At 37.6% G+C, this 16240-nt stretch overlaps 1 long non-coding RNA gene across 1 annotated transcript in view; it reads left to right on the top strand.

The window, feature by feature from the left end:
• The window catches only part of LOC308053686, a 42109-nt gene extending 28302 nt beyond the window's left edge, over positions 1–13807 (top strand). The window contains exons 2-3 of the long non-coding RNA XR_013923765.1: positions 1739–1777; positions 13614–13807. This is a non-coding gene — a long non-coding RNA (uncharacterized lncRNA). The remainder of the gene's footprint in view (positions 1–1738; positions 1778–13613) is intronic.
• The last annotated feature ends 2433 nt before the right edge of the window (positions 13808–16240 follow it).

Genomic DNA, 16240 nt, shown 5'->3' with positions numbered 1-16240 from the left:
GCTGGCATACCCAAATAACAGGGGGGGCTGGTAGAAACGGCTTATAATACTTTACATATTGAGATGCTACTAATGTTTAGAATAAAGCTAGATGTGTTAAATAGACAGTATTAACCATGTTTGTAAACAGAAAATAATGTAATTAAGAGATAATTGGTTTTATTTGTAATTAAGTAACATTCTCTAGTGAAATTACATGCATTATACTTCCTATATGGGTCCAAATGTCATTAATATTAAAATGCAAGACAGACATCCTTCAAAAGAACACCATGCAGTTGTACAAATAATTTTTAAAAAGGAGTTATATGATGGAGCTATTTTCCTTACAAAAACATCATGTAGTTTTGTGTATTATAATAATCCACATAGAATTTGGAAGGAAGAGCTGCAGCTATAAGAGCACAGAATTGAGGTACTACTGTGCAATTCTTTTGGAATTTATCTCTGGAAGAATAAATATCAAACATGTCTTGTAATGCCCTTATAATCATGATTACCTCAGTAAGATATTTTTTTGGTGTATTTCTTTACTTCCTCCTTCTTCCACTTTTATCACTCAGTACAAGATATCAGCTTGTATTTCCTCATTATATAATCTTTATTGATGTCATGATGTAATACTGTTGTATGTCTCAGAAAACACTATGGGAACTCCATACAAAAATACTGTATAATTATTTCTTGCACTTGATTATAAGTGTGGAGCAAGTCTAAATCAAAAAATCATGTTTAATTCACACACACAAATATTACTGGACTAACAAATTAGAAGTTGTCAGATATGAGAAAGTAGAAGTTGTTTTCCCCACATCTGCAGGAATGCAATCGGAGAATTGATAAGGCAGATCATGCAATTTTTCCCCCAAATTTTCTAAGATTGCCATTGCAAGATTTCTGCCATCTGTAACTCATTTTAGTGAGAACAGCTGTTCTTGTGTTATTTTGACCATATCCATTTCATAATTGCAGAATTAATCTTTTAGGCTTGGATCTAATCCAAAATAAAATTTGTAAAGCAAAAATAAAATATCAGAGTGCAACACCAGATCCTACCCTGCTTGTCCTTCTCCACTTTGAATGCAGTGGCTCTTACACTTCATATTCTGGCTTATCTGTAAATGTGAGAGCAAATGCAAAAATACTATCAGAACCGCTTTTTAACTCTGTTGTTATGGTATATATATAGCAACAGGCTATACAATAAGATATAAAAAATAGTTCATTAGATATTATTTAAGCAATGTTTTATAAATCTCTTAGACATCCTGTAAGAAAGAGATATTTAATATATGGGATAAAAAGTTTTCATAAGTATTACAATGATTTTAAAATTCTTCTTGAGCACTTGTTGGCTTGAATAAAAGCATTGGGTAAAAAGGATGCATAAACAGAAAATTATAGGCATATATTTACAATTTTTGTCAAGAAAATAGCAGTTTAGATGTTTGATGTCAGAAAAATATAATGTACCAGGTATTAAACGGTTATTAAAGTCTACCTGTGAGGTACATCAAAGTATATAATAATAATTAAACTTTCATATACTCCACTATTCTGTTTAACTCAAGTGTTTTTTCTATAAAGATTTTTCTCCCTACAGGTAATATGTACTAAAGATGGTACATAAAGATATGGATTTATTTATCTGGATCCAGTACTTTAGGGTAATACCTATAATAATCTGTTGTTTGGTAGGATTATAACTAAATTTTAGTACTTGTATTTGTGCACCTAGGCTTAACTACTTGAATGCTGTGACTCACTCCATTGGTAGGTGAGTAGTACCATCTTTTTTCCTACATCTTGTTGGTGTTTTGGCAAGTATTTTCAAATGCAAGTGTCTGACGTTAACTAACTGGCCTGATCTTCAGACTTAGTGGCTCGAAATCCATGTTGCATTAGGGAGTATTCAGTAGTTTTGAATGTCATATTACTGGCTTGTAATATTATATAATTACCATCTTTTGTACTGAAGCTCAAAAATATAACCTGTGTGCATTTAATTTCTTTGACATTAGCTACTGAAGAAAGGGAATATATCAGATTGAATAGTTAATCCAGGGACTGGTCTATGTTTTTGATAATGCAACTTGTTCTGCAGTGGCTATGGACAGGTTACAGCATGCCTATAATTATATATCATATAAACACATTACAGCAGTAGTTTCTATAGGCACAGTTCCAGGAACAATCTGGGCTTGTTCTAAATAACAAATATAACACCACTGCAAAGTGTGGGAAACAGTGCATAACATTCAGTAAAAATGCTTGTGCTGGTAGGACTATCATTTGGCTGTTATGCATAGAAGAATACAGGGAAAAAAATAATTAATTGGCAATTGTTAGGAAGTGGTTGGAAGTAATTGTTTTGCTAAATTAGTAGTCTTGAAGATAAGACCAAGTTCACTAGAAAATTCCTTACTGTCACTATTTGGCAAGAATATATGAAGGGGAGGTTAATCAACTGGTGTTTAAAGTAATTGAAAAAAGCCTTTTTTTGAGAAGGTACCTCCTTCCTACCAGTCATTATTCCTTGCCGAAGTGCCAGATGCTTAACTAGTTGATGTTTCAAGTATATCAAAAGGGGGTGATGGACATGTATGCAGAATATGCAGAAGGATTTTTGGTTGATTACTTGGACCAAGCTGGGAGATACTTGCAACTCTTTGTGACTAAGTTCCTTTTTTTTATTATTCTGAGAGTGAATTTTCTCTATGGCAAGGTGGCTCCTGGAATTTAGATATTAGCTTCTGTTACATCTCTGCATTCAAAAATAAAAAAAAAATATATGTCGTTTCTTCCAGTGATTCTTGTCTATTACTGGGTTTATCCTTACAAAATATAGTTGGAACATACTGGATACCTTCCTTTTCCAAGAACTCTTCATAATAGTCTTAAGAAGGATTTCCTAACCAGTAATAAGGGTATTACTGGTGGGTTTTGTGCTTTACTGAAAAACAAACATACAAAACTTCACAACAAAAGAAATAAGCTTCAAATAACTAGCTATTACATATGCCGTAAGAAATTGAAAATGCACAAGGAAAAGAATGTATCATGCTGTCAGCTTCAGGACCAGCGCTTGCTGCTTGTGGGTGTAGTTCAGGTGGACTGTGCTGACCCTTTCCTATCAGCCACAGAAGTCGGGCAGAGCTTGAAAGGCTCCAGCATGGTGTCAATGCTTGGTTGCCCAGAAAGCACTTCAGAGCAGATACAAAACCTGCAGCCGGAACTGCTGAGGTCCAATTCATCCTATTTACATGTTGTTATTTAGAACAACTATTTCAAAACTCAACTTTTTTTTTTTTTTTTTTTTTTTTTGCTTTCTAGAACATGAACTATGGCAAAACTGATCAAATGTATTAATTTCTATTTCTGTCATCTTTTTATCATTTTAGAGTTTTACTCAAAAGGTCTGGAGGATAAGGTTTAAAACACCCATTTATAGAAGGACAGTTTATTTTATAATTACTGTACTACAGGAGAAAAGAGTGTATATACCTAATCCAATTTCTTATGTGGGAAAGGAAAACAGTGTAAAAATCAGAGAATGAAAGTCAAGATTTTTATTCTGAGTCTGCAACTACAATATTATACTTTGTGATGAATCATTTAACATCCCTTTACTTAGTCTGCCTCCTGTAATACGGCACAAAATGACAATTTTTCAAGAATATGTACTGACTAAAAAGAAAAAAAAAATCACATCTTTATAAGGATACATAGGTGCAGTACAATGGCAGAGTATAGTTCTTTCATTTAGTAAGCAGTAACTGTGGGATTCTTTGAAAAATTCCTCTTTAAAGAAAGAAATGTATCAGTATATGTTACAAGGAAATATTTTAGACAGTACTTACGGTCTAGAACAGCATGTCTATAACAGCTTTTAGAAGCATTGGGCATGTGATCTTGGCTTGCTCTCATAATAACTTTGGTGATGACGCTTATCATTCCTATTACTGTTATTATTTTTGTATAGCTGATTAAATGTCATAACACTTGGAAATTAATGTTCTACTTAATTACAATAGAAGGACAGCTGTTAGGTGTAATGATGACTGCTCTTTATTTCACTGTCTTTGAAGTTCAACTCCACCCTACAAAGCACCTTCTTCCTGATTTATACCCATAATTCTCTCTGTAAAATGCTTGCACAAGATTGATGTGCATTGCCATCGATTCAAAACAACACCAAGGTTACAAATCAAAACTCTTTGAATCTGAGTCACAGTAAAACCGCCTAGTCACTTATCTTTCCCAATGCATTGGGATAATACTAAGATAATTCTGAAATACTTATGTTTCTGCTCTGGTCTGCAATGAATGTTTGATAGCACGGTCCATTCTAGTGTTCTAGTGTTATCAAACTAGAAACATTTAAATTATGAAACTAAATTACATAGAATTATTTTATTAAAATTAGCTAGATGACTTCTGTGATATTTTTTATTTAGTAATTTTTCTGTGTTTTCTATATAAATTCCTTTAAGTTAATTTTTGTCAGCTCACTTACTTTCCCTTTGCATTGTATTTTGCTCAGTCACTGGCCCAAGTAGTACTGACAAAGCTACTTCAAATTCAAGATTTGTTTTCAAATTTTGTTCATATTTTAAGAATCCCAAAACAAGGTAACTTCTTTAAATTATAATACAAAATTGATCTCAGTTAGAGAAGTGCAGAATATAGGATGTAATCTGTAATTTGTAAAGTTTAGGAAAAAAGTTGAAGATTCTCAACATCAGGTGAAGAGTCTGGAGCACCAGTCTGATGGGGAGCAGCTGGGAGGGCTCAGCCTGGAGAAACGGGGCTCGGGGGGGACCCCATCGCTCTGCGGCTGCCTGAGGGGGCTGGAGCCGGGGGGTCGGTCTCTTCCCCCAGGGAACCAGCGACAGGACAGGAGGGAACGGCCCCAGGCTGTGCCAGGGGAGGGTCAGGGGGGATCTCAGGAGAAATTCCTTCGCGGAAAGGGTGGCCGGGCAGGGGGACAGGCTGCCCAGGGACCGGGTGCTGTCACCGTCCCCGGGGGGGCTCAAAACCCCCGCAGGCGCCGTGCTTGGGGACACGGTTCAGCGGTGGGCTTGGCAGCGCTGGGTTAGGGGTTGAACCTGATGATCTTAAAGCTCTTTTCCAACCTAAATGATTCTGTGATTCTATTTTATTGTTTGTCTCCAAATACTACACAGAGTGAAAACTATCATAATTACAATGATGCTGCAAGTTTGAGTTACTGTGTAAGACTGTTAGTGCACACAACTTTTGGAGATAATGAACTCAGCATTCTGTAACATATTCTAAATTGTTGTGAAATAATTTATAAAAGTAATTATGGCACTGTGCTGACCTTTATTTTGCATATAAAGGTTTTGAATCTTAAATCTGAAATGAAATGTCATCCTCTTTCCCATTTTGAAGGCAGCAAGTTGGAACAAAGCACTGTGCTTTAATACTACGATGGGGCTCTTGCTGGTTTTTTACAACAAAATATTACAGTTCTTGGTTTAACAGTCCCTTGTAGGTCACTCCCGAAGAAGGGAAGGTCACTCCCAGCAGGAAGGTAACAGCACATGTAACCAGATAACCCATCCCCGTGCAATCAGCTTCCAAACATCCTGTCTGACCTAAGGGTGCTTCGTAACCTCTTGAGCAAACCCAAAGAGCTTCCAGGTTAAGTGTAGAGATTTTGGGATTCTTTTGAGTAGTTTTGCAACGCCTGACTAATTCTAAACGAGTGCATTAGGTTTGCCTAAAGAGCAATAGCCTACCAAGAAAGTTGATTTCTCCTTTTGGTACTCTTTCAGGTATTTCTAGAGAGAGTTTCTGTTTTGGTTTGGGTTGGGTTTTTTTAAGTGGCTATTTCTTTCTGATTATGAACTTTGTTGTTTTACATTATTTAACCTGTAAAAGGAAATAGCATTCTTCTCTCTGTTCACCACAAACAGTTCTAGAAATAGTGGTCTTGAGGGGCAACAAGGGAAATTTAACCTAAATTTGAGGAAAATACTCTGATGATAACAGTTAAGCACTGGAATAGATTGTCTGTGGAGGTTACGCTGTTGCTAGAAAGGGACTGATAAACATTTAGGTGTAGCTGATCCTGCCTTGGCACAAGAGAATGTATGAAATGACCTCTTAAGGTCCCTTGCATTGTCAATGAATCAAGAAAAGAAAGAAATGTGCCGCATTCCTTTTCCACCTCAGCAGAGGCTGACTTAGATTCCTTTCCTTTCCTTGTCAAGGCAGAAGTTATGACCCTGATATGATTTTATTCTGGTGGTTTATTGGTTTATTACCTATTCAGTTTATGTGGCTTGGAGAAGCAGGTTTTGCAATTGTATGCAACAAAGATAATCATGGTGCTTTGTAGTTCTCTTTCACTCTTCTTAGACTGACAAAGGATCTTTACAATATGAATTAAATTATACTTGTCACTCTTATAGTCTTGAACTGTCATATCCGTGAAAAATATGCCAATATGTCTAAGTCCACACAGAAGTGTTACAGGAACAGAGATGAGTTTTGCATCCTCAAAATCCTGTCCCTCAAAACGTGTATTAGTTGGGGAAAAAAAAAACAACCCAAACTGTTGACTCTAGGAAGCTATACTGCATTTTTCCTTAAAGTGTATGTTGTAGGCAAAGTCAGAGTTTGTCATTAGAATCATGAAATTCTTATCTCTGAAACCAGGACAGTTTTTCCAGGTAGAAAGATGTTTAATTCACTGGGATGTGGGAATGGTAGCTCATTGTCAGAGAGCACGCTCCCATGTCCGAAATCCTAGAATGAAATTCTTTGCACATGTTTACGCATTCGGTGAAATCAGAGGTCTTTGTACATGTTTACTGAACAGCTTTTATGAGCTATAAATACCAGCACATTCTGGTAAGTTTCTAACAAACAGAACGGTCTCCTCAATCCCAATATGGTCCTGTGTCAGAGCAGATTGGATAGTACACTTCAATGATGGGAAATGCATTTAAATTTTATCCACTGGCATATATGGTTTATAAATTTAGATACGTTGTGGGTGTATAGAAGCTGATTGTATAGCATTATTCATTACGTGCCTTATATCAAGTTTTGGCTCCTCTTCTGCTCAATGATTGCACATTAGCATTTTTCTTGATCTTTGTTGCGTGAAGCTTCCTGCAGAACTTGTTTGGACTAGTCACTCCTGCTTAAAAAATATTCTTTCTTCTGTTCCTGCCATTAGAAGAATGTATTATTGATAGTTGATGATTTTCCAATACTCTTCCCAGTTCATAAAACTACAAACTGGATGCTCACAGACCAGCCACGTCTGAGGCAGTGTTGATAGGTGGATAGATAGGGGACTGATGGAGCATTTAGCAAAGGCTTCTGATGGTCACCTTCTGCTTTGGCCACAAGTAGAAGGTTGTCTCTGTGTCTTTCTGACCGATGAGTTGGGTTATCAGCTAACTTGCAATTAAAATAATAAGGCAATTACTAAGTCAAGAGTTCTGGAAGTGATAGTCTAAATTGCACTGACCACAGAAGGAGTAGTTTGTGAATTAGTAGCTTGTGGGGGAGAACAGAGTTATTCTGTCTTTACTCTCACTGTCTGCAAAGCACGTGCCTCCTTCTACTACACTTTATTTTAGCCATGTATTCTTTGGTGTAAAATGCTTTCGTTCTACTTTGTGGATAATCTTGCTTAGAGACAGAGAAGTTGGGCTGCTAGGAATGGGTTTTTTTTAATTAATGAAGCCAGGTATGACTTAGACCCACGGGCTGGATACGGCCCCCCAGCGTCCTCAATCTGGCCCCCGGTATTTACAGAACCCCCCCGCCCCCACCCACCCCCCCACCAGGGGTTGCAGGGGGAAACCAAGCAGCCGCAGATGACTGCCTGCCACTTCATCTGCGCCGGCCCCCTGGCTGAAAAGTTTGAGGACCCCTGGCTTAGCCCATGCAGGCAGAGAAAGACTTTGTGTCTGAAACTTGCCGTTTCTTCTTTATCCTTCTGGTTTTACTTTAGAAAAGAATTGCAGTTGTCTGATCTTAAAACAATAAATCTAGTTTTTCAAATGGTATAAATTAGCACAGAAGACCACTATCTCCCTTGCAAAGAAATAAAAATGCCTCAATCTGATTATCTTCAATAGTCTCTCAAGTAAACACCGCTGTCACTGCAGGTGTTACAAAATACCTCACGTTGCCTTTAAGATTTGATGAAAACAGGATAGTCTTAAAACAGTCTCTTTTAGCTTTAAGTTTTTAAGCCTCTTTTAATTTGGCTTAAAGCCTGAACCTGTTTATGACTGAAGATTCTAGCTTGTTCAGTGGTCTAACAGCAACAGAAAGCCGGGAAGTGGCTGTGCTGACAAGCGTTCCAAGAGGCTTGCATCCGTTCATGTAGGTCACTGACTAAACCTAAGTGAAAATGTTGCTGCTCACTTCAGCTGTCTTAAGGTTAGGGCCATGCCCACACCTTCGGGTACCTAGTCACTTCCTTCAGCACTGTTCAGAGTGCCAGTCTGGGCAGAGCAAGGGTCCCACCACCTGCAACAGAGGTAGCTTAACGCTTTGTTAATAAATCGCTTCTCTAAGATCAATTGAGGTGAAACATTTTGTCTGACACTGAGAACGCACTTCAGGCAGAACGGAACTACTGTTCCACACAATACACTCCAGAGAAGTTTCAACTTCTGAGAAGTTTGTAGGAAGGGTTTCTGTTATACCATTGTTACAGGACAAAAGAAGCTGAGCGTTAAAGCAGATTCTTTAGAACTGAACTAATGCAGCAATATTACATGTCACGCATAGGCTTGTTTTAATGTGTGTGTGTGTAGGTATGCTATGCTTGCTTTTTAGTATGTGAATAACTGACAAGTGGCTCAAGTAAAGACTTTCTTGACAAACATAGTAAAGCACAAATGAAAATAGTTGTAAAACAATTATGTGTGAACCAGATAGCTGAAAGCAGGGCTGGAAAGCTGACGTATTGCCTGTGTATGAATAAGTTATTGTAGAAAACAGAATCTGGTACTATTTAAATGCATGTCTGTATAATGGAAAAATACTTGGGGGAAAAAGTGAATAATCTGATACGAGCATAAAAGCACCATCTAATGTAAATTGAAATAAAAGCATGAATTTTTTGTATTGTGCACATGTAAGCACATATACCTATGTAAATCATCAGTACTCCCACAATAGGGAACCTCTTACTCTTACTCTTCTAAGCTACTGGCTTAGAAGAACCAGTATCCAGAGATGAGAGGAAACTACTAATTTGTTAAGCTGCTTTAAATGGGGAAACAGAAGGCAGTGAAAGCCAAGACTCTTTAATCTCTTGCTGCTCAATGGACTTTGTTCTTACTCTGTAGCCTTACATAGAGTATGGGTGTAAAAGACCTACCTTGGAGGAAGGTGCAAAGTACAACATTATTCATAATAAAAGAGTAATCCTCTGTATCATAATAGGTTGTTTTAAAACATCATGTACAACCCAGCTGAATGCGGTTATCTAGGAGGAGGTATGTGGGGGGTTGCACTTACAGAATTAAAATTCTCATTGTTTTGTATGACCTCTTTGAATCTGTGATCCAGAAAGAAATTTACGGTTGAGAAGGGAGTAATCGTATTGAGACGTTAAAACTAGAAAATGCTTTCTGAGTCAGTTGCAATACTTACTTAAAATGGTGAGTGGTATGTTATCCTACCATGTACCTACACAATTCATGAAATGTTGTTAAAGATCAAAGTATTTGACAGTCTGGTATGATGTTTCAAATTCTGAAGACTAGTACTCCTGGAGAATTAGAAGTAAAAGCAGCTCTGCTAGCTGATAGCACAGGCTGACCGAGCCCCTGCATCTCTGCCAGGAATGCTCTGTTCACTTGCCCGATGCACACCGCTCATGCACTGATCCTCAATCATTCTTCTTTCATTTTCACAGACTCATACTGTACATAAATAAGGGTGAGATACTGAAGTAAAAAGAGTTGCAAGATGAATGTTATTCCTAAAGCACATTTCTAGCACTGGGTACATTTTACTGGCTCAGGGAGGTTATCAGTTTTACTAGCAGGGTGGTATAGGGTTAGCTTTACCTTGGCATAATTAATTCTTGTATTCTAGTTTGGGCAGAGGGGCAGAACAGTGGCCAGCTGCTGTGTTTCCAGTGGGCACAAGGAAAGCAAGTCTGAGAACAGACAACTAGTGGAACTGGGTCAAAATAAAACTGCCCTACTTCAAGAAAGCCCAGCAGTTGTGATTCAAAAATGCCATCTTTCTAGTCATGACATTAAAATTAAAATACACATTTAACTGACGTGTTTTGATTTTGGCTTTTTTCCAACTTCAAATGTAAATCAAAAGTAGTTATAAAATGAAGCGTAACAGCACACGCAGTCCCTATCAGTAAAAGAATCTCACTTTTCAAAGAGTAAGTTAAAACTCATCAGGTGTCTTGAGGGCTTAAAACCCCCTAAAAATGTTGCCCTTCAGTGTATTCTAATGCACACCACAAATCATACAACACAATTGGAAGACCAAATATTCATTGCTTTACATAAGGGTCCTATCTGAATTCTTTCTTGTGTTAGAGTCTTTGCTGCAAAAAGGTTTTAAAAGATAACAAAAACTTTTATGCTTAAATGGGTTATAAAAGCCATAAAACCTTCCAGTAAATGAAAGCTCTCATAAACAAAATTATCAAGTCCTATTTAAAAGAACTGTTTCATGTTGTTTACGCTGCCAAGTTGCTGATCATGCATAAAGTTGTTCTCTTAATAATGAGTTGGTTAGAGTAACGCCCATCACCCAAAAATGTGTTACCTTGCAGGAGATCTACATTTTAATCAGCTGATGAAACAGATGTGGGAGGATTGTCATGAGCTCTGTTTCTGAAATCCAAGAGAAGTAACTACAGATCTATGAAAAGGGGGGGGGGTGGAAAAGCTGTCAGATTGGTTTCTTGCTTTCTACCTGACCAGTAAGAGACAAATTAGAAAATAGCTTTCTCAAACAAGAAAGCCCTAATTTAAGGGCTCAGATTGAATAATTTTTTTTAATTGAATTATGTACAATGTTTTACTTAAGCAAAACCAAAAGCTTGCTAAATGCATCCATAGCCTGGAAACTTCCATGTTACATAAAGACAAAGCAGCATAAACTGTACTCACAGAAATAGTTGAAGTTTCAGGTATAAATTACAGGAATATAACAAAATTTAGGTCACTCCAGAGGACAGGAACTATGGCAAAACCCCTAAATTTCATGACAAAGATATATCCTTATAGCCATTTATATATATATCCAAATAATATGGTATAAAATAGAGGTCATATAGGTCACAACATGGAGACGATGTGTTTTACTTAGTCTGTTTGGATACTGGAAGAGTGTGACCACAGTAGCACAAAGCCGGTTAAATTGTCCCTATTCCAGTTTCTGTCACCAGATTGCCTGAGCTATTTAGACATTTTTTTTCTAATCTATGAATAGATATGACAGACATTGACCAAAGAACTGTCTATTAATTACACTTGTTATTTTAAATTCCTATCATTCTTCATACTTGGCCATAGAAGTCTTATAGGAGATGAATAATGTGGAGATGATAATGTGTCTGAAAATAAGTATATCTTAAACCATTCTTTCTTCTTGATAAATTATTGGGTAGAAAATTAGTCTATAAAATCTATAGTAGATTTTATGTACACATGTTGAGAACTTATTCCCTTGCTTTTAGTAGTTTCTGATTTTTTAGACAGTTTCTAAACACTTTTCTGTGTTCTTTGTTAATGATTTCAAATTTTCTTTAAAGACAGACCAGCTGTTTGTATGACATTTTCAGTCATGTACATGTAAAAGCAAACATAAACTTTGACAAGACAAATTCCTGTCTTGTTCTTCCTAAAAATCCAATGTACCAACATTTCTTTTAAAGTATGTTGCAATTGCAGCTCCTTTATCTCCTTTAATAAAGAGGATTGTTCCTTAGGCAGTCTGTCCAGAAGAGGGAAATGCAAATTGTTGCTTTGGAATTGAACTCATTTCCTGCTCTTTGGTCATAATGAATGTAATATCTTTCCTTGGCGTGAAACTTAAAAGTATCTAGCTCCACAGATCAGATGTTCCTTACTATGTTCCACATGACTGCAGGCCCTTTTCCTTTATCAGTTTTCTTAGAGCATCACTGAGCTATAAATTAGAACTGGCAGCATAATGTAGATATGACTGATAGGTGCTCAGAGGACTTTTGCAGTATCATGGAGAGAGAAGAGTTTAGCATTATCTTTTGCTACTTATTTTGCACTAAGCCTTATATTTGGATAGAATTCTGTATTTAGCGTACGATATTATGTTCTCAAATAAGTTACATTCCTGAGTTATTTTTTGCGGTCAGTTGCTGGTAAATGGTGGCTGGGAGTTTCATTAAAATGAGGCATTCACTCCTTAGCATGCTGAATAAGGTCTTTAATGGATACGAGAAAAGTTGCTCAACGTGTTGGGTTTTTTTGTTTGATCACCAATCTCAGGCATAGTATTAATTATCTGGAACAAAGTAAATTGGCTGTTAAATAACCTCAACAATTCAAACAGGGAAATGGTTAGAACAAAGGAGTGACTTCTGCTTAAGGGTAAGTACAGTACTATATTATTTCACTTCATAGAATGAAATACAATCTTAAGAGCTTTTTAGTTTTGAAGATACTGACAGCCATCACAAAACCAGTGTCCTTATAAAACAAAGTAATTTTATTCTGTTTTGTCACTCTGTGTCCTGTTGCTATACTATAATGACTATTTTTCCCCTCTGCTGGTATAGCAAAAATAGGAGGGGTGTATTTGCATGTTCCTTGACAATTTTAGATTATAAACCATCCTAGCTATTAACCAATAGATGCAGTTTTTAAGTCTAGATTTTTTGGTGTGTTCCAAGGATTTCAGTTTCTTTGTGAAGTGTATAAACTTCAACTGATACCACAACTTATTACAAGGAATGTATTAATGGGATAAGAGAGTTTGCCTCTAAACTTGCAACAGTTACTTTATGGTCTGATCATTAGTATATGATCTGATCTATCACTATAAATTATAGTCTACCCTAAACTCTGTTTAATCCTTTCTGCTTGCTAAATTTTCTTACCATGGAAACACTGCAATGAGAGAATTAAAATTCTGAAATCACCTAAGAAGCCATTTTGGATCCAGTCTTGCTAGCCATGCATTGCAAGATGTCTTGTTAAAATATATTTCTAAATAAAATACAAAATAAGACAGCAGATAAAAAGTCATTGTAGATGAACATACAGTAATGTTTGTATGAAACATATGAAATTATGGGCTCTGAGCAGTCTATTACTGCTGTAGTGCAAGACTCTGTGGTCATGACAGATAACTCCAGGAAAATACCAGCTTAGTGGGAGTCAAAAACCCAGCAAATCTACCATTAGAATGTATTGGAAAGGTAATAGAAAACAAAAAGTAAACATCATTGCACCGTTGTATAAATCCATGATTTTTCCACATCTGGAATGCTGTGCAATGATCTATTAGAATTGGAAAAGTGTTGTGAAAATCACCCATGATACAGAATAAGGCCTCTATGGAGAAGGTTGAATAAGGCTGTTTTTTTCTAGCCTGGAAGAGGGAGGACTTAGCGGAGAAATTATGAAGTTGTACGGAAGAACTGGAAGTCAGAATCAAGAGGAGATTCTTCATGCAGCAGTAGCAGATCTGCTGAAGTTCCAGAGGACTTCGTGAGTGAAAGAAGTTCATGTGAATTCAAGGGGTGTACTAAGCAAGTCTGTGTACATGAGACTGGAGGTTACTGGTAAGGAAAAAAACATACTGTCCTTATGAAATATCCATAGTTGAAAATAGTTGTTGAGTGGGAAAGCATTGAAAGAGAAGGGTTACAGTGGCTTGTCCTCTTCAGACACTTTTTGGAATGTACTGATGGTTGTTTAGCATCTGCTACTGCCTGAGATCTAGATGGCGTCTAGATGGTACAGTTGTTCTTCTGTTTTTAATTAAAATACAAATAGGCAACCAGTGTTGTCCTAAAACAGTATCAAAATACTCCCTAAGAGGTGCCTTCCCCCCCCCCCCCCCCGGGAAATAAAAGTATATTGTTATTGCAGAGGCATGAACCAGAAGGGCAAAGTGATCAGGCAGTACAAAGAACAACCTGTTATCCTTTCCCTCAGTATCTGCTATCCTGTAATTGCTGTGGAAATGTGGCAGATGGGGCTCCAGGTGCCACAGAGCCAAGGCTCCCTCTACACTAGCTAGGTTTTCCCCAAGTCAGACCTTTGCTCGATACTTATCTGTTGTTTCCCCTTCCCCATGCATCTCCCAGGAGCTCCTCTGTAATCCCCTCCACCCCAGCGTGCGTTTGCATGATACATTCACACAAATGTACCTCTGTATCAGGGGGTTCAAGCAGACGATCGGAGATCCTGATATGTGGAGCAACTGTAGCATATATAGTTGTTTAATGAAAGAAAGAGGCATTAGAGAACAAAAGGTATTCTAAAACATTTAAGTGCAGTTTTATTACAGTGTATCAGCTTTGCAGTCAAAGATCAAATTTCTCATTTCCCCAGGTGTCAGGCTGCCACCTGTGTTTGCAGAAGAGTAGATTTAACTTTACTGCTTAAAAGTATTTACGTTCTTCCCCCTCTCCCTGACCAGTCACTTCTACATCCTTATATATTCATATAATAAGCCAAGTCTGATTTCTTTCTTCTGTCCAATTCATTCTGCCTGTGTACTTCCAGTAAAGTATTACTCTGTATTTTGCCCGATGACAAATGTTACATAGCTATCCATACAGAACTAAGGTCAAAAAAGGCACCTGAGAAGCAAAAGCTTGGGAGGAGGGGGGAAGACACTCAAATCAGAAAGTGCAGCCTGTTTATACAAGCAGTTTCATGAAAGGCAAGATCATGAAGCCTGACCCGCATAAAGCAGGCTATGACCATCACAAAGGAATTTTTGCTATAAACACACTTCTGACTTAGTGGACCTCACCTTCTGAAAGACAGTGATGTACTTGCAATTTAAACAGCAAGTTCTAGGCACTCACTGTCTTGTCTGAAATTGCCTTGCTTCATCTTTATAGGCAATTAATGGTGTCAAGCTTTTGCTGGTTAAACAAGGGCAGAGCTCTGCAGCTGGATTGTCCCAGGCACTCAGAATGGAGAGAGCCATCTTCATGCTTAGGTTCCTTTCTCTGCCAGGTGTTGCCCCACGGTCAGTGCAGTCAGATCCAAGTAGCCCAGGGTTAAGAGGGTGATAGGAACAAAGTGGTTGCACTGGGCTGTCTGGAGCAGTGTCTGCAGACAGGCTCCTTCCACCAAACCTTAAGTGCTTTATGGCTCAAAGGGAGGATCAGAAAACCAAACCCTCTGCTTAGCAGCTGGTTCTAACTTCCCCTACAATTTCTAAAGCCTTCCTTTCAGCTGAAAGCAGATTTTTATCTCTGCCTCATCAAGTTGCTTATAGGGTGCAGCTGTCTGCCAGTTTGCTGGCTTCTTAACCCTCTCTTCCTCAACCCCTTCAGAGAGTTTCCCAACCTCATATGACAAATAATTTAAATAATTTCAGCCTAGACATCAGAATATAATGTTCTTGTAGTGGTCTTCCCAAGTGTGTATTCTTCTGTCCTGTTTTATATCAAAATACTGTTTTGTTCCTCCTGGCTGGGACAGCAAGGACAGCAAGAACTCATACTGAACAGGTTAGCGCCCCGTGAGATACAGAACACAGTATCATTCTTGGTTTCAGATGTACATAAAGCTTTGGTCACATTAACATTCCAATGCTTTGTTTGAGGCTCTTCATTAACTAGTACAGATCACTGTGCATATATTACTGCTGTTATTATTTATGACTCCAATAATCCTCACCACATCTACAGACTTTTCTGGAAGTTATTTCATATTTCCATTACAATAGGATGACCGAGGGCTTGCTTTCTGCTGACCCTTGTAAGAAACTTCCAGGACACTATTAAACAGGGCAGTATATACTGCACGCTGGTAAGATTCTTGAGCTGGCTAACCAACCATGTTTGCTGTATTCTACATCACAGCAGTTTCCCCCCACCCCCCCACAAGGAGTATCACTGTAGTTTCCTACCTAAGCATAAAACAATTTCTTATGGTTTGTGTAGAGACTGGGCTGTTGTAACTATGTTTTCTTGCTGTCCAAGAGGGGGTCTTTTAAAAGCTGTTTTGTAAATACGGAATTGTTGTAGGAC

The sequence above is a fragment of the Falco punctatus genome (assembly GCF_963210335.1).
Source record: "Falco punctatus genome assembly, chromosome: 15".
Classification (NCBI taxonomy): domain Eukaryota; kingdom Metazoa; phylum Chordata; class Aves; order Falconiformes; family Falconidae; genus Falco; species Falco punctatus.
This window is presented reverse-complemented; position numbering and strand designations above follow the sequence as displayed.